A 27,916-nucleotide genomic window follows, 5' to 3' on the forward strand; every position below is an offset into this window, starting at 1 on the left:
AAGTACATCTTAGAATGTGAAAGTTTGCTCCCCTTCCCCCCACACACATGCACCATGTACTTTTCACCTACCGGGGCCACCACTAACCTTGAGGCGAGTTTCGTAGATAGTCATTACTTTATCAGTGAAGTCCTAAAGAGCTTAAATACTTAAATGATTTCCCTCCGAGCAGTAATGGTGAATTATGTGATGCTCTAATTGTGCTATTAGTTTATCTAAGTTAAAACACAATCTACTTAATTTGAGGGTTTTATTATACATTGGTCTCAAAAGGTGAAATACATTAAAAACGTATTAGTTCTTTTAACAGGATGTTAAATCTTTCAGATGCTGTATTTGATGGAAATACTGTCTCTCACCTTAATTTGAATGTTAGTGTATTTATTTTGACTAATGTAACTTGGAAAGTCTGTGGAATACTTGTTTTAGATTTACTTTATTTTTTAAAATATTTGTCTGGTACTATTTGTAGAGTTGATTACAGTTCTTCCAGTAAAATTAATCAAACCTCATGATACACATAATTAATATACAGATTCATATGGAATCATACCTCTTATCCTGTGGTGCGCTTAAAACTTGAAAACACAGGTCTGTACATTCAAAAGGAAATAATTATGCCTAGGCAGACCACCGAGGACTTTTAGGGCAGTAAAACTATTTTGTATATTTTAATAATGGATACATACCATTTATACATTTGTCAAATAGAATGTACAACATCAAGAGTAAACTGTAGGAGAAACTATGGTCTTTAGGTGATAATTATGTGTCAGCGTGGGTTCATCAATTGTGACAACTATGCAGGATGTCTATGGTGTGGAGACCCTACGTGTGGTGGGGCAGGAGGCATATGGGAACTTCCTGTACTTTCCACTCAACTGTGCAGTGAAAGTAGTACTGATCTAGAAAAAACAAAACAAAACAAACAAAAACAAGAAAAAACTTAGTTTTTGAGGGGAAAAAAACCCCAAAACCCAAGTCTGTGTAAATTTAAAATGGAATACATGTTTTATCACTTATTCTTATTTGAATACTATGAAACTAGATATTGATTCAATGCTTTATAAAAAATACTTTAGAAATACTGCAATTCTTTATTGTTTATCTTAGAACTATCTTTTAAATGGCAGTTTAATTAGCAGATACAACATTTATCAATGCAGTAAAAATTTACTTAAATAGTGACAGGGACATGTTTGAATATCTGGAGCAGAGTTTTTCAACTCAATCTCAGCACTATTGACATTTTAGACCAGATAATTAATTCTTTTGTTTCCAGGCGGCTGTCCTGTGCATTGTAGGATATTTAGTAGCATATTTATTATCTATTCATTAGATGCCAACAATACCTCTCGAGTTGTGAAAATCAAAACTATCTTCATACATTGCCAAATGTCACCTGCAGGGAAATTGCCCTCTATTGAGGATTATTTTTTTTGTAAAGTAAATGCTCACAGCTATATTTTATTGTTGTTCAAACTATGTGGTGTATATATGTGAATGCATGTGTTTAACCTTCTAGTTCTGTGTGTAGAAATCAGGTTTTTAAAAGACAAGATTGCATAGGTGAAAGAAAATTCTTTAACTTAGTTCATAATTTCCAATGCCACTATGAAATTGCATGCTTTTAACTCTCTTCCATGTGGAGGATTGACTAAGGGTGGATGCAGATTGGCACCCTCCTGCTCAAAGAATATTTAAGAGAACTCTTTTTCATTGTCTCGGTTTTCTGCACCAAGGCTGATTCAAACAAGTTGTGCTACAGGCCTCTCTTGGTGCTTCACACCAGAAGGCTTTAGAATAAACATTTGGCTGAAACGTTTTTGCAGGACTCATCCAGCTGTCCTGTGAAGGATCTGTTGCCCACACCCACATGCATTCACGTATGACTCGCCAAAATGTTTATTTGCCTACACATAGACAAAAGGCACAAGGCAAATATGAATAATATACTGTTAAATGATCACTTTTTTGGCCAATCAAGTGAACTTGGAATTTTTCCATATATAAGATACAAGATTTAATGTTTTTTTAAAGAATGATGGAAATTATTAACTAACATTTGCTAAAATTTACAATTCTAAGTTAATCTTATAGTGGATTTTAATAATCCAAAGGAGTTTTATAAATAAATTACAGCATGATTTTATTTCATTTTATATAATTAATTATATATTTTACAAAGAATTTTTCCATTTTTATCCTATTTCCTTGCTCGCTCCTCTTCCCCACCTTCCCTTTATTGCTTTTTTCATATTTGTTACTACAATAGCATCTCTAAACCTAGGAACATATGAATGTGAAATTGATATTTCGAGCTGATGCTGATAAAATAGCATATTACTCTACAATAATTTTCAAGAGAAAAATGCAAGCCTTTTTCCATTTGCAGCTATTAATATATATATATTTAATGAATTACCTTTAAATATACCAACTCTGTCTTTAATGAGCAATACTATTTTCACTCTCATAAAATATACATCCAATCAATTGTATATAAATGGATTATTTACATACACTATAAGTACAAACATATGCAATTGTGCAATCATATTGCCTTCTTCACAACAAATGCCTTCTAAAATAGTTTTAGCTAATGTACCAGTGGGCATCTGGTCTTTACTAGAGCATAAAACTTTGCAGGTAGCTAACATTTGACTAGGGGGCGACTTTAAATATTTTTTAAAGTTTGAAGTGTTCTGTATAAATAACTACGTGATCCAATTGGAAATGAAAAACAGTAGAGGCAATATATCATCAGGTAATGCTCTGCATAATTGTTTTTAATGTGTATTTTTCACTTTGTTACCACATGAAATGTTAATTTTTGAGCATTTTTAGATTTCTGTAGCAAAAACATTCCTTCTTCATTTTTCTTTTCATATGAGGACAGATGCAAAGAGGTCTGTGTGCCTAAATGAAACTATTAAAAATATACTCTTGACTAATGAGTTTGGCATAAATACAGCACTGCTAGCTTTCAGTACAATTGAAAATAAGTGCTGTGGTTCAGAGATCTTTCTTTTCATAGTTCTGCTAAATCATGCTGAAAGTTCAGTTTGCATTCCAACAGTAGCATTTAAGACAGCATAGTTAAGAATCTCTTAACATTTCCATTTACAAGTTCCCTCTCCTTCTAACATTTTCTTTATTGATTTTAGGTTGTTTCATGGTAACAGCTTATCAGCGGTTACAGCCAATGACCTAAATATGCAATTAAAATTGTACGATCCTAGCTAGGTGATAAACTGGCCCTCACAATGGGGCTTTGGAAATACTATTTTCTTTTCTCAAGACCTCTTATTATTAATTATAAAACAGAAAAGCTCACTGCTGAGGGCGAACCCTTTAGAGAAATCGTGTTAGGTTCTTCATAGATTTTTAAATGAAGCTGTTTAAAGATTCTTTTGCCTTGTTAATAACACTTATTGGCCTTTAACATTCCATTCTAACTAAAATCGTTCATTTATTTGTTGTCTGTGGGTGGAGAAAAATAGCATGAGGATGTCTATGTTTTTGTAAGTAAAATGGCTGTATGGAAAACTGCTGTCCAAGAGAACATGCCTTTCAATAAAACTGGCCTTTTGGCAGTCATGTGCTTGTGTACCAGAGCGGACTAAACCCCCACAGACTACTGTACTTTGGGAAATAATAGACTTTTATAGTAAAAACAACAACAACGACAACAAAAAACATTAGTTCGACATCAATATTTTAGAACTGAGATGATTTCTTCCAGATTGCACAGATAATAAATAAGCTAGCTATCAAATTACAACCTGGGTCTCCTGATTCTCAGTACAGATAGACTTCTGGTGCTTGAGGGCCTTTGTCCATTTCATATTGCTTTCAGCCTTTTTCCTTTGACTTCCCAAACGATCATAAGATAGCTCTTCAGCAATTCCAAGGATTCTGTTTTACTAATGGTAAAGACTATATAATATGTGTTTGTGTGTGTGCATGTGGGTATGTGAATTAGTTTCCAATGTATAATTTCCGTTGACTTATTTTACCTTTTTGGGATTTCGTTTTCTTTGTGTGTACACTATGATGCTGCTGCTTGTTCTGAGAGATCTCATTCACTAAATTCAAAGCACTGATCATTTTCTTCCCCTAACTCTCCCACACTGATGTCCTCTTCCTCAAGCCCCAACCTCTTGAGGTCACTGTTCTCTGCTATTTCTTCTTTCACTCTTATTTCCTGAATCCACAGCAAAATTGGTGCTCCTCTCTCTAGGAACAGATATGTCTGTGACAGTCTGGGACTTAGGTCTGTACTTTCTAGCTGCAGATCAAAATCGTTCTCTTGACAGCTAACATTTGTGCAGTACCTAGTCTTTAGTTATAACATTAGTCCGCCTGTAGCATCTTTTATTCTGTAAAAGTACCAGTCTCCTCCTCTTCCTCTGGCTGCCCCTTCTCTTCCAGATCCTTTATCTTTCTCTTGCCTGTTCCTTCATACCGCTCCCAACTGTTTTCTCCACAGATACTAGCTATTATTTCTTCTCATATAATTATTGTGTTATTACAAGTACAAATAATTACATTATTTTTGTGTAGACTTCACCTAAAAATATTTCCTTAATGTGTATACATAGTATGGTTGAAGGGCACCATTTGACTGTATCTCAGTGTCTGCATACAGTCTTCATGAAAGAAATGTGAATGGAGTTTTAAACTTGAAGCTGATGGCTAAACATTGAGTCTGCTTTGATATTGATTTTTCCTTGGCTCTACCTTCAATTTTAAAAACTGTTCTCCTCATCCCTCGAAACAAACCATAGATTATTTGTGCTAGAAAGAGCTTTTAGGATAATTTAGTCTTATCTTATATATAAGAAAACTAGATCTAAAGAACCTAAATGATTTGTTTTGAATTCATTTAGAAATCAGGCTTTTGGTTTTGTTGTTGTTGTTGCAAAAATTTCTAACTCTGCACCCTTTCTAACTCTGCATTTTTGCTTTATATCTGGTTGTTTAACTAGGTTGCTGCCTTTGGCATCTGTATTTTCCTCAGACATTTTCTCTTTCTCTGCTTTCCAGGGACTGGGAGTATATGGCTGGGCACTCATCACGAAACACCAGACTAGCTTCATGCCCACTGCCTGCTTACTGCTAGTACCCAGACTTTACCTCCCCGGTTGTCTATCCATCTGGTAATTCTGTGTGGGCTTCATGAGTCCTTCTTGGTTTTCTCCCAATATTACATGCCAGCGTGCTTCAAATACCATGCTTCTTCTCCTTGACTTCTTGCATCCTCTCTAGTTGCCCACCCAAGAGAAATACATATGCCTGGTCTCTAGTTTTCATTTTTCTCTTGCTCTGACTGAGGGAGGTATTCAAGGACACGAACGGATACTTCCCTAGAAGGGATACTTCCCTATTTTCCATGACCTCTCAACTTTCCAACATTCTTATGAGACTGAGAAAGTAAATATGTGTGTGTTTATACTGAAGTACCATACAAGCGATAAAAAACATGCTGTTATTGGAGGGATTCCTTTGGAGGCACTGTGGTATACGGGATAAATTTGGACCTAAGAATCAAGTTTACTTCATTTGGAACTCAATTTCTCCAACTACTAAATATGTGACCTTTAGAAAAATTGTATGTTAAGTAGCAGAGTCAGAATTCAAAAAAAGACTTACCAAGCTCTAAAAATTTACATTTTTCACACACCATGACATAAAACATTCTCTATTCGAGGACGTTTATTTAACATAACTAAAGAGGAGTGTTCATGGTTTTCTGCTTTTAGCGGGAAGGACAGATGATCTTTATTTTACCAAAAAGTAAATAACTGAAAACTAAATGATCGATCAATAACATTGCTGAGCTTCGGTCGCCTCCATTGTATTATTGAGATAAAGATAATTGTATGGCTAAAATAAGGTCATGTATGTGAAAGATGTCTTTTAGTAATAGTACTAATAAAACTATCATTCTACCTTTTTTCCCTCCTAAGAAACTGAGTAGGGTACAGTTTCCTTTAAGTAATGATTAGGTCTTGGTCTGTTTGGCTACTATAACAAAATATCACAGACTGGGTAACTTTAAACAGAAATATATTTCTCATAGGTCTGGAGGCTGGAAGTCTGAAATCATGGTGTTAGCATGGGTGGATGAGAGCCCTCTTCTGAGTCGCAGGTTTTCTGTTGTATCCTCATGTGGCAGAAGGGACAGGGGAGCTCTGTGGGGTCTCTTTGATTAGGGCACTAATCCCATTCACGCAGGTGCTATTTCCATGACTTAATAACTTCCCAAAGGCCTCACCTCCTAACATCATCACCCTGGGTGTTAGGATTCCAACATGCGAATTCAGGGGAAGAAACAAACATCCAGACAATAGTAGATTATCGTTAATTTGTTGTCAGAGTATACCAAATCTAGGAAAAGAGATTTGTTGATGGAGAGTAATAGATAAAATATACAAAACTTCCAGTAAATGCTCTGATATTTTATGTTGTTTGCTTCAACAAAACACCTAAGAATAGAGTTTTCCTTTCTAAAAAGGGTTGTTATGTAAGTATCTCTATTTCTGGCTAGGAAGCTGAGTGTCTTTTATATTTAAGAAGCTATGGCAAAAATATATAAAGTACAAGTTACCAAGTCAGAGTCACATCAGATTCAATTAAGACCATTTGTTTATATGTAAATATATACAGATTTATGTACTATGCAATTTAGCAATGTTTCAATGTCAGGAAAGTAAAAGACGTGGGTATATGTGTAGGAGGTGGGGGATTAGAGGATGAGGGAAATGGTTTTTCCTGATCTGAGGCAATAGCCCAAGCTACTAAGGGCTTCACATGTATCAGGGGAGAATCTGTCCTTCAGCAATACTACTTCATCTAATCAGCCAGAATCTTAAACTGTCTCTTGAGACTCCTTGAAGGAATCTCAAGTTATTAATATGTTAACCAAAATGGTGGTAGAGTAGAAAACCTCTTGGTGATCAAATCAAACAGCACCACTTGATGGTCTTTATTGAATCATAATAATCCTTCTGAAGGAGTATGAGTTTTAAATCTTTGCACATGAAACACTTATTTAATGATCCTGTGCCCTCCAAATTTCAATACCTTCCTCGCAGAATTCCAGTTGCTCTGGCCTGGGATTAGGGGTTAAGATGGAGTAATTCATAGAAATTGATATGGAACTGTCAGAACTGAAATTTAAATTCAAGTCTAACAATCTCAAAGGGAGGAAAAATCTATTCTTGAATGTCGAACCAGCTTCACTAAACAGCAAAGTGTTTCTTATTTATTCTCTTAATGTTTGTCAGGGATGGCAAATGGGTTTCATTCAACTTGGTACTTCATAGGGATCATTTGGTAATGACTTCCTCAAGGGCAACCTTGAGAAGGAGTTTATGGTAGATCCGTGTTACTGAGAAAGTGATGTGATTGATGAGAGAGACCTGCATTGGAATGGGAGGATGGGAAGGATGCCATTAGTTACCATTTTTGGGCTAGAAATAAAATGTCTAGGAGAGTGCTTGGTGGGTATTAGGTATTTAAGAAATCTTATTTTTCTTCCATTTATTATTAACCACCTCTTCTAAGTGTAGCTCTAGGAGTTTTCTTATAGCAGGCCTCTGACTCGTGTGAAGCAACTTCCCATGGAGAGTCCCAGGAGTGAACTGAGAAGTTAAACAGGAAGCTGGATTCAGGAAATGGTTCAGTGTATGCCACCATTTTGGCTGCTAAGTGTACTCGTTCAAGTTGAATATATTTATTTTTTAATCAAACACGTTAGGATATTTATAAAAGGAATTATTTCTGGAATATGGGAAGTAAGCTGAAGCTATGTTTTCTCTTATATTTACTACTGTGTCACAGCATGTTTAAGATATTCAGGGCAGATACCTGGGATAAATAATGATATATTTTATTCTTCTATTAGCATCTCTTATTTTTGTCTCCTTAAAGTGAAAAGTCATTATAGATGTAAAAGTGTAACTACCAAATCACCAAGGATATTTTAAAAAACCATTGTGTACTCAAAAGCCTGTTTTCCCTCTGAGTAACTATGGAAGAATGGGTTCCTAAGAGACTAGATTAATCAAATTTAAAAGCAAATGTAAATTTAAATCAACCATGGAGCCCTGCTGTACTGCAATTAACATTTCAAGGTAAAATGAAATGCGATGATAATAAATACTGGTTCTATGCAGAATTGGGAACATATTCTGTTTCATGGCGTATTTGGGCAGAGAATAGAAATTTGAAAGGAAAACCATTATTAACACACTAGATTTGACATTTCAAGATATAATTTAATCTTGATCACAACTTTTATTTTAAAAAATCTCAATTTCCCTATTTTATAGTCTAGATAAGAATTTCTCAGTTTTGAAACTATTGATATTTTGGAGTGTATAATTTTTCTTTAGGGGATGTCCTGTGCATTGTGGGATGTTTAGCAGCATCCCTGGTCTCTACCCAATAGATGCCAGTAGCAACTCGCCGCTTCCTACACTTGGCAGTTGTGACAACTAAAAATGTCTCCAGATAACAACCACTGGTTTGGGCAGTAAAAGAATGTGGTTATCACTCACTAATTCTAAAATTCACTAACTGTGTAACTTTTTGTGGTTACTTGTTCTCTCTGGATGAAACTTTAACTTAAATAAGTGAGGGTTTTGAATTGTCTCATTCAGTTTTAATATCCTCTGGTTTGATCTTCTATCATTTACTTAGACAAAACAAAACAGAAGAAAACAACACTATCCAGAAACAGAAAATCCTGAATATGTCCTTGGGAGTTAGGCAGAAAGGATTGTGAAGACATGGGCTAAAATTGGTGCAGCAAAAACAAAGTTAATGGAGCCATGCATAGTCTTTATGAATTTCACCCAGGAGTCTGAATTTTTATAATTGTTCTTGGTTACCATGGAAATCTGTTTGAAGAAATTAGGAGCAGTGGAAGAGATTGTGGGATAGGGGGTGGGAGCAATAATACATTTCTGGAAGTGTTTAAGAAGTAAAGAATTCTCTTCTTTGTAATGTTTATCTCTCTTTAAAGCTATTTTCAGGTAAACCAAGTATTATTAATTTTCTCTTTCTGATTAGAGTCTTTGTGGTTCTGAATTAAGTGACTCACTTGAAATCACGATTTAGTCTTTGCCTTGGTTCAACCTTCTTTTCTTTTCTTTTGCTCAAGGAGCGAGGAGGTCAAGCATTTGCCTTCTGAAACCAGAAAGCTCATTGCTAATTTTCAATGTCCATGCAATCTGCTGTTGTGGTATTTCTGGGTCTGTTGACAGGGACAGGAAGTTGCAGGTTAGCAAGGTGCATATGCATAGGCAGTACTATTGTTGGATAATGGAGATTCTAATTTAATTGGCCTGGGTTAGGAAAAGCACAAAAGTTAAAGCTTTCTAAAGATATTTGATTTGTTATGCTCAGAACAAAATAACAAGGTAGACCTGCTTCTTCTTCACATAGGACTGTGCTTTATTATGTTTCTTAATTTCTATCCTTTCTTAAAACATCAGTTGTCCCTTTAGTCAGATTCTCCAGCATGGATGTGCCGTGCACACTTGGTGTGACTGTGACTAATACTATGGGAGGCCAGTGGGCATCATTGCTCTTTGCAGCAAGCTCATCCTTTCTCCCTGATGAGAAATCACTTTTACTGGAAGTTATTCTTAATCACCAGTCAAATGAGCCTCTGTTGAAATCTGGCTTTTCTGTAACCTGCTGCTACCACCTTACTGTATTGGCATCAAACAGGGTCATTTATCAGTGCAAGTTAATTTCATGAAATCTGTTAAGTACAATGATCTTTTGCTCTGAGGCATGCAGATTATGTTAGTAAACTTAGTAATACAAGGGAGTTAGCAGAGGCATAATCCGATCCTGTTCTTTTTCTTGTTACAGAGCTAGGAGACAGATAATTTATTATACACTTAATTCATCCTGCATAGGTCAGAACCATGAAATTTGAGAATCCTTCATTTGAGGCTCTCAAGTCATTTGAGAGATTAAATCTACATTGTGCTTTAATCTGCTGGATGGCCATTGCCATCAGTAAAATGTCGAATCTGTCGGCATGGTTAATGTAAGGGGCACTGTCTGGGTAATCATCAGCTGAGCTCGGTGACAAGTAATTTTACTGAAGGTCCAAGTGAGAACTTAACCCTCTTGATTTTTTTCCTTTGAGCCCATTTTCTTACTTTTGATGGAATAAGGACATTTTTAAGAAAAAAAAAACTGAGTTCCGTGTTGGTTTTAAACAAAATGTTTCTCACTCTTAAACCTAAATTTAGTTCATCTGAGAGGTTATGCCAAGAAGTAACAGATTACTAAAAAAGAAAAAGAAAGAAAGAAAGAAAGAAAATAATTTTACAAGATTGAAAGCATTCTATGTTTCTATCTTGTGCTAAATCCCTATTTTTACAGTAATCCTTTGGCATATTTGCATTTTGTTTTGAACACAGGAGAGTTCTTCCACCTTGGATGCACAAGAGTTGTATTAATCCTTGATATTGCTTGCACTAACTGTTCATAATAAAATATGTTCTCTTTTTCATAGGCTGAGAATTTAGGCACATAAAAAAAGTATAGATTAAACTTGGAGCTTCTTAAATAATTCAAGATTATAAGATGTTACTAAAACTTAGGAGTCTAATATTAAAAATGGAATTTGTATCTGCAGTTGTCATACAGTTGTCACATCAAGCTCGATCACAAATTTTATATAATTTACACATATGTGTGTTTATACTTTATTAATGCTTAGGAAGTATAACTGAAAAGAATTTTAGGTCATTTTGCAAGTACTTACTATACTTTGACATATGTATTTTAAAGCAGGACTTAAATTCGTTCACAGAATAAGATTAAACAGATGCATATATGGAATTTACAGAAAATATGAGTTTAAAGACTTTCGAATTCATATTTTACCGCTAAAACAAAGGGAATTTGATTTATTTTCTGTAAACAAAATCGTGTAACATTTGACTGTAAAATTTTACATCTAACTCTTAGAATAATTCTGGAAGGTTTTCTTTTCTTTTCTTTTCTTTTCTTTTCTTTTCTTTTCTTTTCTTTTCTTTTCTTTTCTTTTCTTTTCTTTTCTAATCTTCAAATGACTTCACTTTGTCAGGTATCTCAATTATCAAGGAAGAACAGTGATGGTGGTGAGTCAATGTGAAGGTTGAAACAGAGAGGTGATGAAATATATTCTGAAATTAGGAAACATGGTTAATGGTGATGTTTGAATGAAATCTTTTCAAAAGCACTGTCAAAACACAACTTCTTTTCTCTTTGAATCTCATGGCAACCTTGCTACCATTTACAGTGACTTCCCTTCTGGAGTGTGTTTTCTGAATGACTTTCATTTAATAGGCATATTTTAGAAATCTAATTTTGCTGTCTGCTTCAGATCAGTGATGCTGTGGAAAACTAACCATTTTAGACTGTCTGGATGCTGTTTTCATCAAATCATTAACATTATCATTGAGGGTGACACAAGGAAGTTATCTCCCCTCACTCAGAGCATCTTATTTACTAAAGACCATAACTCCTTAACCTTTATAAAGGATGTGGTTTCAACAAGTTAACTTTTTATGGGGAGCTGTTTTCCATTATAATTTTAGTTTATGTCTGTCTACAGTGCTTCCTGTTGCAAGGTTTCTTCATCATGTCAGTAAAGCATGGCTGAGTTATGACTAGGTGTTCTCAGAATCTTAGCACATCACATTTGGAGCCCAGCCTCCTCATTTTAGAGATGAAGGAACTGAGACTTAGGTTGTCCTGCCAAGCAGCATCAACATAACGAGCTAGATTACGAATATCCTGACACTTCATTAAGTGTGTTTTTCTCTTCCCCATCCTGCCCTTTTACACCAGTCTTATCTTTGTTGGAACCATGTTTTGAGACCCTTTATTTATATTAGACCCTTTGTTCTGGATCATTGCTCCTTTGTTTATGTTGAATCACAGCACAGGTCTAAGCCTTCTGCTTTGTGCCATGATGCATTTGCACTAAACTCTAATGTGAACAATGCAGTTTATTATAAAAGTAGCATTATCAGTTTTGTAAAAATTGTACATACTTGAGCACAGATTTAAAATGATATTGAGTTAAAGAAAATACTAAAAATAAACAAATTATATTAGTCACTTAAACCCCTAGTTGATGTTTTGGCAAATAGACTTCCAATCACATCTCTGTGCAAAGATTTATCTATTAATTTACATTTGAACTTTTGTCTGCATTCATTTATACCCTAATGCATTACCAATAATGCCAAAGGTCGCCATTTCCTATAACATGGCTAATAGAGATCCCTGTCAAATTTTAAAAATTTTACCATTTTGACCTATGTGAAAAAAAAAATCTTTTTTTTTTTAATCTACATCAGCAGAAGACTTTAAATCATGTTTTCATGTCTTTTGTTCTCACATGTATTGGCCCAACCATGTCCTTCTTTTGGTTCTAACTGATTTAGAAATTCTTTTATTTATCTGGATATTTATACTCCATATGTGATACTGTGCAAATATTTTCTTTGTTTTAAAAAAAAAAAATTTGACCTTGCTGTCTTTTGTTGTTCTTGTTTGTTCTTGTTTGTATTTTTTGTTTTGTCTTTTGCTCTCATAAGTTCTCCTTTATAATGACAATGTACTTGTTATTCTAAACCATGCAAATAAATAATTAGTGGAATTATATTTAGAGGTAGGTCTATAGGTAAACAGGTTAATAGGAAATAATAACATAAATTATTTTAAAAATATATTTCTGCAGAAGTATGTAATATTGCTAATATCTCTGTAGCAAGGATAGACTTATTAGGCAAGAGTAACAAAAGCCCGAGTATATATAACCAGGCTAATTAGCTGTTTACTGATTCCCTCCCATTGGGTTGGCATCCCTTGGGCATTCAGTTCTTCATCTTATTATTGTGCTGACACTCCACTGGAATTTTTTAAATATTTGTTTTGTTTGTTTTTTTGTTTTGTTTTGTTTTTACCTTAAGTGTGTCCTTTGTGAGGGTAATTTCTGAGCTAAATATATTAAATTCTTGTCTCGAATTCTTGCAATTTGATATATGCTATTTTGTTATTGAATCTTGGAATTAAGATCATTTGCCTAGAGGAATTCTGCTTTTTCTGAAGGATAATGGCTGCAGATATGTTTGTCGGACACTGCTAAAGTTCTCTGTCTTTCATAGTGAGCCCGATAGTGTATGGCTGTGAGGCTTCTTTTAAATGATTTTGTCTTTCTTTTCTTTTTTCTTTTTGTTTATTGCAACTCTTACGTTAGTGAAGCAATTTGTTTTGTTTTTATTGTAGTGCATTCTCTTTTTTAGGATTTTCTATTTGCCTACTCAAAACTCTGTTGTTTTCATCCTTGGCTCCTTGTAATGCTTATGAAACAAAACCAAATGCTAGATAACAAAGACACAAAGGGTCAATGCATAAAGACAAGGCAACATTTTGAAGATTTTATCAACTTTTTGGTTATAATTAGGAAATTACATTGACATCAGATGAAGTCGATAAATCTAATACCTGTGTTCTGCCTTCTGAGTGTGAAATATTTTCAAAACAATAGATTTTATTTCAGCAGGATTTTGCTTCTATCAGTTATAAGAATGTATAAAGACTGAGTAAAGCTCATTGAAAAGTAAGAGAAAGAAGTCTCTCAATGAGTTGGTACCTTGAACACAAACTCGAAGGGAAAACCAACAAAAAGTAAATTTCTTATGAAAATGTGACTGAAGCTGGGAATCTTTTACATTTCTTGGAGGATAAATACTAAAATTAGTGAATTAAATGAGAATTAGCATTTGTTGGAGCATCTACCATGCATTAGATTCTTTTCAAGCACAAACATCAATAAGGCGTTGGATTCTCAGAGCTCTAAAAGGTGGCTTTCACTAATCCCATTTTACAGATGGGGAAATGTGAGCTCAATCTCAGGTCAAAGAGGTCAAATACTTTGCAATGTATTTTATTAGTAGTGGAATACTAAGTGTCTCTAGTCTCAAAAGACTGACCTTTCTGTCTCAGTGAGGGTCTTAGAAAGAAGAAAATTTCCCAAGGGGACAGATGGGTTTGATGAACTCTGACCATCATAAAACGTACTCTAGAACAGGAAGGAAAATCTCTCTGAATGACCCTGAAGTAGAGCAGAGAGGATATTGGTAGGTATCAATGGATGATCATGTAGTGTTTTCTTGTTTTAGTGTTATGTGTATTTTTCAATTGGACAGTTTCAGGTTAAGTTCCCCACATATGGTTTGTGCATTTATTGCAATTTTCAGGTCGTGCATCATTCCTCTCATGTTTTGGGAGTCTACGTGAACTAGCATATACTATTCTCACGTTCTGCTTATCTGTTCAGGGTCTTCTCTTCCCAAGTCATTACCTTCTAGCTCAGTCTGCCCCAGGCTCCAAACCAGCGTCATGTGCTTTTTTAAATGTTCAAATTGTGAGGTGATTAAATATATATTAAGTTTTTATGTAAAAATAAATATGTATGTACTAGGATTGTTTTTATTTTAATCTTTCAAAATGTAACATGCAACTCTTCCCCAGTATAATATGCAGGCTAGTTTCAGTTTTGGTCATTAGGTTCTAGGTCACAGAGGAAAGAAAACACCTTATACTTGTCTGAATCTCTAGCACCAAGTATGTTGTCAAAATTATTTGAATCGAATAATTTCGATGCTGTTTAAATAGAATAATTTATGTATCAAAATTATTTTTTAAAAAACACATGTGATCTACATATTTTACAGTACATAAAACATACTGGGTTTGGATAGACTTTTAGAGTTTGTGCTGGATGATCTTTCTGATTATTAAAAATGGTGATTGCAAGAGAGAGATAGATATTGATTCATGGTTTGTCTATTGAATCATTTGTGTTACATGACAGCTCTACCTTATACACTTAATGTGCTGTTCTTTGAATGTAAGGATGATGCTTCTAAATGAGTCATCAGCAGCGTTACCCAATCTTGAGTTGTTCTTCCGGTAGAGGTAATTACTTTTCTCTGATTCACCCCAACTCTCTTGGTTCTGATTCCCTAGTGATATGCTGCGTGCAGGTACAACATGACTGACCACTTTTGATTCTCTTAGCAGTGGATCCGAGCAGTTAAGCTATATGTGTTTTTTGTGTACATGTTATGCTATAAGAACTGCTTGAGCAAAATAGCTATAAATATATATGATGTTGAAAAAAACAACAAAGAAAAAAATTCCTATTTTCTGTCACATAGCTCTTATTTTATTACCTGTAAATTTTAATTTTTCATGTTTTAAAAAGGTATGTTTCAACAATTCAGTATAGTTAAACTGATGGATTAATTTCCACATATTAATTCTTCATATAGTTAGTACTCTATTATTTAATATTTTCAGAAAAAAATTTTTTGTTGTTATTTAGAAAATAAACCCAATGCTATTATTACTTTGACTATCTGTGCATATCAAAATAACATTACAGGAACTATTTATAGTTGATGTATTTTTAGTGCTAGAAAATAATCATAATTTAGTCAGCTAGAATTCGTATCTAAGTTACATAGAAGTATTTTGTTTGTTACTATTTGACATCTTTTTCTCAAAGTTAAACTTTTGATTCACTTTGGCCCTTATTAGTTTCAAATTATAAGCTATGCATGAATTCTAAGCATGGAAAAAAATGTAATCTCTTTCAGGGCCTGTGAACGAGACTGGTCTACTAGCAAAGCTGAAAAAGTTTATGAAACTGTTAGTCTTTAAGCTTTCACTTTATGGTTGAAGAAACCAAGGTCAAGATCAATGATGTACTGCTAGTTAACTTCCCAAGTTCTCTGAATTCTGGTCCTGAGTCTCCCAGCCTACCCATGATACATTTTTTTTAAGCTGGAAAATAATTAATAATAAGTTGTTGATGATGATTAGCATTTAAACCCGGTGGAAATTCCTAGTGGTGATGCAAGCCAAAAATTGTTCTGTACTCTCCAGGAATTTCAGAGAGAAATGCCAACAGTGTGAAATTCTCTGTAGCTTAACATATTTCCTCTAAAAGACCCAGAATTGCAAGAATCATGTTATTCTCCCCAGAGAAAATTTTCTTGCCATTAGCAGTCTACACCTTACAATGTATAAAATCATGCAGAGGAAATAGGTAAACCCTATTCATATATGTGAACATTTGCATCCTGATGGCCTAGCCATTGTGAAATGTTGAAATCTATCTCTGAAACAGTCCTTCTTTGAAGTGTATGTATATATAGTGAGATATCACAGAGTTATGTTGCAGAATTGATAGTAGCTTTTGTCCAGTGTTTTTCCCAAGATGATAGATAACTTATACCAGTTGCAAATATCCTTGTAGGATTTGCTGCCTCTGCTGAATCTTTAGTGAGTAAATAAATACACTAAGAAAAATCTTGCCTTTTGCTCTCTTTTCTTAGTAGCTTCTCTCAGCTAAACAAGGAAAGGGTCACAAGTGAGATCAGGTGGCGCATCACTTGATTTAGTTTTTCTTATTTGAAGTGAAAATATTTGTTCTCCTGACATTCTGTGTCTGCAGCACTACATTTTAAAAGACTTAATGTAGTACCATGTGGTTGATTTAGTGTAGCTCTGATCCACATGATTGTGGAAACATAATTTTGGCCATGAGAATTTACTGCCCAAAGTGAGTTAAAGAAATGACACACACACACACAAAAAAAGATTTTCTGGTTCTGTACCAGAGACAAATACTAAAGTACAATAAATTCTTTTGCATTTGTTAAAACCAGTTAAGGGAGAGTTTTTGGCCTAAAGACTTTAACGTGATCAATAAAGGTTTCCCATTTGCAATTTCAAATTTGTCTTCAAGTTCATATGTGTTCTGGGATCAGAGTGCCACTAAGGGAAGTTGGACTTTTGCCTGGTGGTTATGGAACAAATTCCCCTAGCTCCAAAATTTTATGGGATAAAGAAGATATTATATTGGGTTCCTGCCCAGAAAATGATGCCTCATTCTATAATCATGTAGTTAGCTATTCTCTATTTGGTAACCCCTAGTCACCGTATGTGACTCTAATACAGTGGTTTTCAACCGGGGTTTTTCATGCCCTGTGGGGGACATTTGGCCGTGTTGGGGGACAGTTTTAATTGTCACACCTGGGATGGTGCTATTGGCACTGAGTGAGTGCAAGGCACAGATACCACTAAACATTCTACAATGCACAAGCCAAGTTCCCACAACAAAGAATACCCAGCCCAAAATGCCAGTAGTGCCAAGGATGAGAACCCCTTCTCTAATGTAATCATTTATTTGTGTGTGTCTCATTTCTACTGGTTTGTAAGGTAGTTACTGGGCAAGGACTAGTTTTCTGCCTCCTGAAGTATCCTCAACACGATAGGTGTCCCATAAATATTGAATGTATAATGACACAAATGTAAATCTGACTGTCATTGTTATCTTTCCACTTTTCCTCCATATACTCATCGGTGACTTTTGGAAACTATTGTTTAAACTTTTGTATTGACATTTGGCCCACAAAAAAATTCCACAAACCTTAAGTGTACAGGTCAATAAATCATCAAATAAATGTCTCCAGATTCCTACAAACAATATGTTTCCCAAACACCACCTCTTAATTCCTCTCCACTATTATCTACCATCTTGATTTCTAAACTAATTTTCCCATTTTAAACTTATTTCGTTGTTTGGAACCACGGCATGTTTATGAGATTCATCTAAGTTCTGTATGGTTGTAAGATGTCCATTTTCCTTGCTAATTAGTATTTCATTGAATTAATATATCACATTTTTATTCACTTAATTATTGATAAATATTTTTGTTGTTTTCAATATTAAGCCATTACATGCTGTAAATATTATCATGCATGCACATTGGTTTGTATATATTTATACATTTTGGGGAGTCTATACCAGAAAGCAAAGTTATTAGATCATAAGGTAATGCTTATTTTCAACTTTATAAAAGACATGATTATACTGAAAGGTAGACAAAATTGTTTCTTTTTTTGTACCTCAACAGAGGTATATGGTTAATAAGAAATCTGTTTCTACTTGTAATAAAAATAACCTCTAACATTAGTGACTGAGGCAGAAATTTAATTGCATAAAAGGTTCATGTTTTGTTTTATTATGTTCATACGCTCTTATTGTTTTAAACATTTCCAATTCTGCTATGAAGATATAGGCTTAGTCATCATGACTGAGTTTCACTCACAACAGCTAATGTTAAATAAATGATATTTATTATTTAATTTCTGTCAACCACTCCTTCCCACAATACACATATCTCTCCTATGCTCATTTACCTATTGACCTTATATTTTGAAAATTTTCCATATGTATACCTATTTTTTTCTTATTTTCCTTTTTTTATTCCATCTCATCATGGTAGTTTTTCTTCCAGTTGAACACTTTTCTTCTACAGCCATACATTATTAACATGTGATATCTATTTGGGCACAAGAAGAGAGATCATCTTTAATATTCAGTGCGTAATTTCATAGCTATTTAGTAGTGTGGTTGGGACAAGAACTTTCTGGGATTTGGAATCATAGTCACAGGATTCTTCTAATTTATAATTGTGTTTTAAGTAAAAAGATATGGAAATGATATAAAAGAATTCTTAAATTTCTTAGAGTATGCTATAGATGAGTAAAAAAAAAACTTAATTGTAGTAGCCATATACCTTTTTCATATAGATATTCTTAACTACTAGAGCTATAGGTATAAAACATTTTCATGTTTAAAGAACACACACACACACACACACACACACACACACACACACACACACGATTAATTTATTGATTCCAGAGGAGGAAATTCTAAAAGAGAAACAGAACTTATTTTTGTTTTCTATTTTAGCAAGTCTATGTGTGTGTGAGTGTATGTGTGTGTGTGTATGTGTGTGTGTGTGTGTTTATGGAGGAGGATGGCAGTGGTTATGGTAACGTGCACTAGGAATATAGACTGAGAGTTCTTTTTTTAATGATTGATATTGACACATACCTATTCTAACAAATTAGTTTCTCATTGTGATGGAGTCTGATGGGAATCATCAAAACCAAATTTAAATAGAAAAGCGGAAGGAAGCACAAAAAGAGGAGAGAAGTAGAAAAAGCATTTTAAAATTTCCCCTAATGTGAGTACTAGTATTTTCCTTTTAATAGCAGTTCCACTAACAATTTAATATTTGCCACCACTTTCAGTCTAGAACGCAATTAGAAAATAAAATTTATTCTCAAATGCCAACTTCCTTCACTTTGTGATTGTTACAGGGAATGCTATTTTGAGAACATTTCTGAGGCCAACTGCAGATTTATTAGGAAGGAGTGGCAGCGAACATGCCAAGTATGTGCCATCTTTCTGGAGACTAAAAAGCCTAGTGCTTCAGTTTCATTTTTACCATCTCTACGTGAGTTTCACATAGGCATCTCAAACTGAGCAGATTCAAAAAAGAACCCCTTGTATACTCTGGGCTGCTTCACCAACACGTTTTTCATCTCAGTAGGTGGAACCCCTGTCTGCTCCATCGTTTATCCAGTAACCGGGAGTCATTGCTGCCAGCTCTTTTCTTAACCTGCATTGAAAGAATCACCAAGTCCTATAGAGTCCACTTCTCGGAATGTTCCCGAGTCCATACTTTCTCTACATTTTTCCTGCATCCTCCACAGTGTCAGCCTGTTATCTCCCGTCTGCAGTACTATGAAAGTGTCCATCATGATCTTCTGATAGTTACATGTTGTTTTTCAATTTAATTCATAATCTGAAAATGAGCCTGGATGATCTTAAAATAACAAATCTTTTTACATCTCTTTCCTGTAGAAAACCCTCAGAGGTGCTTCATTGCTCTTACGTTAAAGCTGAAATCTGTAATATGGCATATAAAGCTGGGAATGGTCTGATCTCCAGCTCCTCCCCCAGCATCGCCTTAGGCCTCTGCTTCACAAAATCACTTTGCATCATCCCCAACAGCTGTTGAGGTTTTGAGCAATAGTAGCTTTCTTCTCACCTCAAATCATTCGGAAGTCCTGTTCTCTTTCCCCGCAAATCTCTTCCACAGTCATTTCCTTTGGTTTGAAATATCTTCCTTTCCTTTGGAATTTCAGTTGAAGTGTCAGGGAATTTTTCTCGACACCTCAATGTAGGTATATTTTCCTAAGTACATTCACACACATTTTCTCGACGTCTTTATTCTACTTTATACAACTGCAATTAAAGTCTAATCTGTTTATTTATTCAAGGTCTGTATTTGTCTCCTATTGCTGCTGTACAAATTACTACAAATGTATCAGCTTAAAACAAAGGTTTATTATTTTACAACTCTGTAGGTCAGAAGTCCAAAATGTACCCCATAGGGCCGAAATCAAAGTATTGGTAGGGCTGCGTCTCCTTTGGAGACTCTAGGTAGGAATCCATTTTTCTGCCTTTTCAGCCTGCAATTTCTTGTTGTTAAATCAACATAGCCAACAATGCAGATCGAGTCTTTCTACTGATGACATCTCTCTGGCTCTGATACTTCTGCCACCCTCTTTCCCACTTAAGGACCCATAAGATTCCATGGGACCCAGCCAGATAGTCCTGGATCGACTACTTATATTAAGGTCAACAGATAGAAACCTTGATTCCATCTGCAACCTCAATTCTCCCTTGACATGTAAGGTAACAGAATCATAGGTATCAGGGATTAGGGAGTGGATATCTTTGGGAGACCATTCTGCATATATCAAGGTCTGTTTCAATAGGAAGTTTTAAGTTCTTTGAGGTCAGGAACCGTACTTGCCTTGCCTAATGCTAGATCTACAACACCTAGCATATTGCCCAGTATAGTGTAGCACTTCATAAATATTTGTTGGATGAAAGGATAAATTAATAAAGTAGAATTATTTTCAGTTATAATGGTAATTAAGGTAGGTAGCAAGACTTAGAGTGGGGAACAGGTAGCATACTAATTATGCTATATCAAGCTATTATGGAAGGATATAGACAAGTTGTTTAAGCTTCTTTATCCAGGGCATCTCATATTCTTTGCGAATTAAAAAACAAACCCTGAATTTTATTGTGAAATGCTTGTTGGTTCTTTCCAACCAACCCCCACCAAAATGAATTTCATAATTATGCATTTGGTGCAGAAATATCAACATAAATGTGCTTTCCTGAAGCATGCAGCTGCTATCACTGAGGCTGACTGTAATTCAGACATATGCTGGGTGACAGCAGATAAGTTTGGAATTAGTTGTGATAGGTAATCCACAAAATAGCGAGGCCACATGCCAGTAATCAAGAATTCACTGTAATTACTTTAATCTGTAATCGGCTCAACACAGTGCACAAAAGACAGACAGAAATTCTGCAACCAGAGAGGAAGTTGGTTAATTATTCCAAGACCATCTCTTTGTTCCCATATTGATTTTGAATTGTATGACCTTTTCATTCATTCATTTATATATTTATTCATTCAGTGGAATGTGTTAATTACAGTAGGAGCATATTAATTACACTAGAAACAAAACCAATAAAACATGTCCCTTCACCTTTCAGTACATCAGGGTTCCAAGTGAAAGATAGACATGTAAATAAACCCATTAATTCTCTTCCTTTGTTGAAAAAAGAGGAAGTTGTAGACTCAAAGTTAATAAACAGTTACTATGAGACAGTCATCTATATTAGAAAGATGAATAATTGGAAAACATGCACACACACAGAAATTCTCACACACGCACACACACACACACACACACACACCATGTCATTGCCAAGGGAGTCAGCTTAGTTTACTGAGGAAAACAATGAGGTTTTATTTATTTATTTTTATTCCTGAATCTGTAGGCTACAGATTCTATACTAAACTTAAATGGATGACAGACTATTTATTGCACAATAAAGCCAGTTCATAAAAATTAGGTGCTTCTTATTCTCCTGCAAAAGTTGTCTTAGACTGTGAATGAAACAGTTTTCATTTTCAAAGTCTGCTGAGGAAACTCCTGATGCTTTTTCATATGCCTCGTTACCAAGACACTGTGGCTTTATCCAATGTGTAAACACCTCAAAGTGAACAAGTGCAAAAGGTTCTAATAGGCTCGATTAGAGGTGAAGTCTTTTAAAGAGCTATTTAAAATGGATAATGAAAAACTTTTTAAAAGGCAATGTTTAAATGCAGAATGAGAGAGATAAACTTGGAGATCGACAGGCATGAAAAAAACTTTAGGAATTTCATATGATTATAAGTTTACCATGAAATAGTTCTGAGTGTTGAGCTTTCACAACAAAATGAGTTCACGTGCTTGGTTAAGATTATAGCATATGACAAATAGGAGACAATAAATGGTCCTATGCTAGTCAGACCCTACTAGTTGTTGGACTTGGGCAATTGGAGGCTTTTCACCCTGTCTTCTGCCCTTGGAATATATGTTTTGCCTACCGTTCCTATAGTGATAGCCATTTGTAAGGACATAGCCTTGAGAAAGCAGTGTGTTGTTAGACCATTTGGATGGTATATGTCACTGAACCCAGGTGAAGGCTTCTATATAAACTTTTAAGATTCTGGCTCGATGACATGGAGATTTACTTATCTTGTGGCCTACTAAAACAAGCCTCTAGAGTAGATTCCCTTGATGATTAAAACTGCCACCTACCAATCTGGAGTGGTCTGGATCTTTCTCTGATCTTTCCTTGCCTTCTGTGTATAGGAGCCAATGTCAGATTTCACCTTGGATTCTTCTGAGGTCTCAAAACAGCAATTGTGCTTATTCTTAGTCATCTCAGGTAACAAGTGACATAACACACTCAACAACTGGAATCATTTTTAAGAAGTAAGGAAGTCAGGATGCTGAAAGTTTGACTTGGAGAATATAAAAGACTTGGGATGTTTATAAGGCTTTATTTTTTTAATTTCAAATATTTTGTCACATTCAGGAGGCATTATGTTGTAGTACTCGGGACTGTAATGGAAAGTTACTGGAAGAGCCACTTCTGGTCAGTATTAGAACATTCAAAAGGGGCATATCCAAAAATACAGTGGGCATCCTGGCAAGTAGTGAGTACCCCTCCCTAAGGCATCTTGAGCAGTGGCTGGGCTGTCATTTAGTAGACAGTTCAATGACTCTTATGGAGGAGATTTGAGCATCCAAGCAATAGTTGCTTTAACCAACCATTAAACATCAACTTGTAATCTTGTATCACTTTAATAGTTCATGACATTAGGTCATGAGACAATAAGTGAGTAAATAATAATTTATAAATACGTTTAATAATTCACAATGGCATCGTATTTTCAGGAAAATTACCTTGGAAAACTTGATGAAAATAACCGATAAAAATATACATTCTCTCTTTCCAACATAGCCAGCATTTTCTCTGCTGATGAATAATTGACTGTTCAGTTAGGTACCAACTGAAGTAGATGACATACTTATAGAATATGCTGTCTAAAAACTAAGTGTTATTTGACCTTGAATCACAATTGCATGGAAAGATCATCACATGCTGGAAGGAAGGTTGGAACTAAAACAACTGAGAGAAGAGCATATCCCTTTCTATCATCTCACTCACACTTGGGGGCACATAGTCCTGGAGTGGAACACTGGACAAAATCTTGTACATAGTCTACTCATCCTCTTTTTTTTTTTTTTTCTCCTCCTGAATGTGTATAGTTAAATTCCCATTTGTTAAGTGAACACGATGTGACTCCACTCTTGTCTTTTTAAAGCTCTGCTATTAGCTGATAATCTTGAGCTATTTCTGCTCAGTATCACACGGCTCCTTATAGTTTCTTCGATTATCTTCGTCGTTTTACTTGGTAAATGAACAAAGCTGCTATTTCCATATGAAATACTGTATCAAGTTTAACCTAATTTATTTATATGATGTAAGGGGGGATGGTTTGAGAAGGTTAATTTCACTTATTACCTAACAGGTTTTCTTACTACCTAACAAATTTACATCATTTCACTAAATTCTCTAATCTCTTCAAAGAAAGAAGTATTATTATTAACCTTGTAAACTGATGGTAAAAGATGCTTAGTCAGTTTGCGTTGCCTAACACAGAGAAAATCAGATCTGTTTGACCCCAAAGTTCGCAAGCTTCCCAGTACAAACTACTGCCTCTCTTATTTGAATTGGACATTTTAACAGAGACATTTTTAGTCAGACTGCTATAATGTGAGAGCAAATTTAAACCAGTTTCTAACTATTCTACTTCGTTTTTTAGGTTGCATTTCTGTGCAGTGAAGTGAATGGATATTTTTCTTCCACAGTGTTGCAAGCCAGTCATTTGCTTTCTAGCCATGACCATAAAAGGAAAATGCTTTCCACAAATAGTATCTTGGGCAAAATATATTGTTCCTTTTGATGTATTTTTACTTCTTTCTCTGAAATCCTTACATGGTAAAGTTTAATAAGACATTAGTTTACACAGAAATAGGGCTCGAAAAGGACAAATGAAACACTTCAACAGCCAATAAAGGAGTTTCTGCATGTAGCCCTCATTTGATGGAGCAGCAAACTTTCTGTTTTTCTTTTTCTTTTTTCTTTTGTCTTTTTTTTTTCTCCTCTAGAACATAGACCTTGACAGAGAGAGGACAAGAAAGAAATATAATCCTAGCCTTAAGTGTGAGTTAAAACTAAGATTCATGGGGAAGAAATGGCAAATTTCTTTCTAACACCTTCCCTTGCTACAATCTAGATGGAGTTAGAGATTCTGTTTGCCTAGGGTGATGAGATCAAATTGTTATGTCAGCCGAGGCTTTCTGTGCAGGTCCATAGATCAGAGCTCTCTGTGGCTCTCCAAAAACACAAAGCACAGATTGAGAATTATTGCTGGTTTGAACTTTCAGTTTTTATTTGATTCGGTTATCCCATGTAGAATTAGCCTCTTTGGGTTAAGGTGGAGCAAGGTGGGGCTGGGGATGAGGGGGCAATTTAGTATTTCCCAAAGGCTCACTCCAGTATACTGTTTGATTTTTAAAGAATATACTCCAAACAGGGAGAAAATATGTAAGATTTTGATATGCTTTGTGATTATCTAGAACATTTGTCATACACTCCAGGGCACCTAATAATGAAATAATTGTTTAACAAGAGCAAAGAAATAACCTCTTTTGATACGGTACATGATGTACCGAGTAACTTTTGCGTTCTTACCTTTCATGTTTTTCTCTTGGGTATCATCACTTAAGTTGTAAGCTTCTTGGGGGAAGAAAAGGAAAGGTTTTATACATCCATGGACCCATCTGAGAACCTGGCACAGTGCCTTTTACCCAGTAGGAGCTCACAGAGGGTTTGGTGATTCATTGGTATTGCCACTTTTCTTGTGAGAAAGGGAAGATAGACTGCACGAGGTGATGTGAAATACGCCTATTTTCCCCTGTCACCGTATGGATCACCTGAGGGGAAAATAGCATTCATTTTTCAGCCTGATTGTAGGGCTATTCAAAAGAGCTGTTTGAATTTTATCGGAGATGAAGTTCTCATTTTGAGAGACTAACATATAGTTCCAGATTAGGATGAGGTTTAAAAATTGCATGGTATTTTTAATATATGTTAAAATTTAGGTCTGTCAATCATGCTGGTGTTTCTGTAAGAGGATGCCACAAAACCTTTTCCTAGAAGAGGCTCAAATTTGAAGCCACATTAGTTATTATTAATAGTTTTATTTGTCATTACACGTCTTGTAAAATCCATCATTTTCACTACTTTTCAGTAGTGCTGTCAGAAATGTATTCTGACAGAAATAAAAATTCGAGCACCACTAACTAGGCCTTCAGCTAATGATACCAACTGTTATGAATCTTCACTTTTCAAAGCTACCATTTCTGGAGAAATTCCTATATGCCAGGCATGGTGCTAAGTGTTTTACATACATCACCTCGTTTGATCCCTATTATAATGCTATTTTAAAGATGAAAAAATGGTGATTTAGGTTCATTTGCATGTTAGGATCATACAAAATCGTACAGCTTGCAAAACCCCATTTTAAACATTGTACTAGTGACTTAAGTTTCTTGCTGAATTGTCTCTGACTTTTCCTAAGTGCTTAGAATAGACATTGTATATTTTTTGTTTTAGCTACTTTGACTAGAAACCTTTAGTGCCTTCCATTTTATGAAGCCTTTTCAAAGTCTTCTATTTGTATAACAGCAATTCCTTGTGTTTAATTTTTTCCCATATTCTTTTGTGTCCTGTATGCTTTTAAGCCATATAACTAAATAATAAACCCTGTGATGGAAAAAAGAAAAATCTATGTTTATGTAACTGTGACTGATGAAAGCCAGGACCTAATATAAAAAATTCTTGATTCCTAGCACTGAGCCTGTTGTTTTAGAATCCAAGAAAACAAAAGCAATTCGTCCTTTTACTCAAGAGCACCTTCTGTGGAAAGCTGTCAACCCCAAAGTGTTACAATGCATCTGCATAGCCATATGTTGACAGATGTTTTTGTCTGTAACTCTAGCTTTCTTGGTGTATAGTGTGACTTCCACTCAAAGATGTTTTTCTTCACTTTTTGAGGTTTTCTCTGTAAAAATAGTTCACCCATATGAAAACAAAAATTAGTGAAATGAAAAAGAGTGAATTAAAGATATACAAAATCAAAAGAAATCCAAGGAGGTTACTAATCTTTTTTTCCTTCAACTAGTGATGGAAAACAACATGGTAATCTTGGATTCCTTTTGTCAGAGCACAGAAACATAAAGTAGAGTGAGAGTCGCAGGGCGGTAGCATAGCCACTGATTATTGTTCAGTAGCATGCCGCCCCACGAATATAAATCTTCGGTCTCACTGGGACTTATTGTAAAAAAGAAGTTTGCAATTAAAGGCAAAGGAAAAATTCTCAAAAATTAATTAATATGTTGTAGTTTAGCTTATGCAAATTCAGAAAACAATCAAGTCGACAAAAAAAAAAGAACAATGTCTCATTTGGAAATTTTTGCATTTGGCATCTCACCTTCCTTTATTCACAACAGGTAAATGTTTTTCCTCATCATAGATAGCCTTTCTGGAGTCACAGCCATGAAGACACATCTTGATGCCGCTCTCCACATGCATTATTCCATCTAGGAAGTGCAGAAATAACACCAGCTGATCTCCCTCTTGCACCCACAGAAAATTCACAGTTTGGCATCACTTGGAAACCATAGTTTGCAGAAGGGAAAGCTGTTTGTGACTCATTTATCCTCACCTCTTGTCTAACTCTTTCCTCAAACACAGTCTTGCCATATATCATATTGATCTTAGGGCTGCTTTTCTTCCTTAGATGTCTGCAACTAAGTCTTATCACTAAGTTTTGTATTCTGTGGTACCCATAAATATCTATGTACAAAATGCTGAGAGTTTACCTGTTTTTTGTTCACCATATCACAATAGTTTGGATACTCTCTGGTCATGTATTATATTTGGCTCCTCTATAGGATTTGTGCTGATAGCAAAAGTTGATTGAATTTGGGTGACGATGTTTAGGAACTTCACATTGGTGATATCCTTCCTTTGGTTTAAAAATATTTATAGGGAAATCATAACCTAACACCTATAGGGAGTTCAAGTTCTAGAGATACTTGATTTTGTGTTTAATCATTAATATAGCTGATATAATGTTAGCTGATTAAAATGAAAACATTTCATTGGCTTAATCTAATGGAAGTTTACTTTTTGCTCACATACAGACCAGGTGGCAGAGGGTAGGGTTTTCTTCCATAAATATTTTCAGGGCCTAGGCTTCTTTTGTCTTGTGGTTTTACCACCTGTGGAGCTTCTGAGCCATCTTCTAGATCCTCCACCTCCAGCCTGAAGAAGGCAGATTGCTTTCTTAGTCACTTTGGCCATTTTGCTTCCACTAACATTCTATTGAGTAGAAGTCACAAGACCCTGACTAAAGCCAGCCGGGGCAAAGAAATGTAGTTTCTGGCTTGATGGCAATCTCCTGAT

General features: G+C 35.1%; 1 protein-coding gene across 12 annotated transcripts in view; it reads left to right on the forward strand.

The window, feature by feature from the left end:
* PCDH7 (protocadherin 7) overlaps positions 1 to 27,916 on the forward strand; it is a 386,475-nt gene that overhangs the window by 114,197 nt on the left and 244,362 nt on the right. The gene's annotated exons all lie outside the window — the stretch shown is intronic.

Source organism: Rousettus aegyptiacus, unplaced genomic scaffold, assembly GCF_014176215.1.
Source record: "Rousettus aegyptiacus isolate mRouAeg1 unplaced genomic scaffold, mRouAeg1.p scaffold_m13_p_10, whole genome shotgun sequence".
Taxonomy (NCBI): Eukaryota; Metazoa; Chordata; class Mammalia; order Chiroptera; family Pteropodidae; genus Rousettus; species Rousettus aegyptiacus.